The sequence below is a fragment of the Octopus bimaculoides genome, chromosome 4 (assembly GCF_001194135.2).
Source record: "Octopus bimaculoides isolate UCB-OBI-ISO-001 chromosome 4, ASM119413v2, whole genome shotgun sequence".
Lineage (NCBI taxonomy): Eukaryota > Metazoa > Mollusca > Cephalopoda > Octopoda > Octopodidae > Octopus > Octopus bimaculoides.
The window spans coordinates 82824315-82825827 of NC_068984.1; positions in this window are offsets into that span (position 1 = coordinate 82824315).

The window sequence follows — 1513 nt, forward strand, 5'->3', positions numbered from 1 at the left end:
TCTTCTTCTTCTTCTTCTTCTTCTTCTTCTTCTTCTTCTTCTTCTTCTTCTTCTTCTTCTTCTTCTTCTTCTTCTTCTTCTTCTTCTTCTTCTTCTTCTTCTTCTTTCTCTCTCTCTCTCACACACACATACACGCACATAACTCACACATATACAGTTCTATCACAGATGTCTTTCTTTTTTTCTTTCTTCCTCTCTATCAGTCACTTTTTATCCCCCACCACACACCCGATATATATCCTCCCTCCCCACCTCTTTCTGCCTCTTCATCAAATGTATTTTTCACACATCTCTAACACATATCTCATACACGCAGCTACCTCACTTTCTTTCTTTCTTTCTTTCTTTCTTTCTTTCTTTCTTTCTTTCTTTCTCGCACACATACGCACAATGATTTGTCTCGCTTACCCATATCCATCATACCCATATCCATACACCTCTCTTATATGCACATCCTCCGTACACACTTCTGTCATACAAATCTCTCATACACATTTCTGACATACACATCTCTCACATACACCTACCATACCCATTGCTCATACACATCTCATACACACATCACAAACATATCACTCATATATATTGTAAATACCTCTCATACGCATCTGTCATACACATTTCGCATCTACATCTGTCATACACACTTCTCATACACATCACTCATATACACCTATCATATATTTCTGGCATACACATCTCTGTCATAAATATCACTTATACATAACTCCACATACACCTCTGCCATACACAACTCTGTTTGAGAAGAGCCGATCGGAAATGTGTCATACACATTTGTCATGGACACTTCTCACATGTCCCTGTCATACACATTTCTCATGGACACTTCCCACATGTCCCTGTCATACACATAACTCATTCACAGCTTAGTTACTCACATCTCTCATGGAGATCTCCCGAGTGTATCTCTGTCATATCTATCTCTCGCAGACATCTGTGTTATACACATCTCTCATACACACCTGCTATACGCAACTTTGCTATACACATCTCTCTTCACCAGACACCTCACTCACACATCTCTCATATATATATATCTGTCATGTATTTGTCATACACAACTTCGTCATACACATCTCTCGTAGACATCTCTGTCATACACACACACACACTTCTCATATATATTTATGTCATACACAACTCCCATACATATCCTCTCACATATCTTTCATATACATCTCTCCTACACTTCCCTGTCATACACATTTCTCACGTGCGTAATCACTCCACACTAACCCTTCTTACATACACGCTACTGACATACATCTTTCTCATACATCTGTCACATCTCTGTCTCTGTCACATCTCTGTCTCTGTCACATCTCTGTCTCAGTCACATCTCTGTCTCTGTCACATCTCTGTCTCTGTCACATCTCTGTCTCTGTCACATCTCTGTCTCAGTCACATCTCTGTCTCTGTCACATCTCTGTCTCTGTCACATTTCTGTCTCAGTCACATCTCTGTCTCTGTCACATCTCTGTCTCTGTCACAT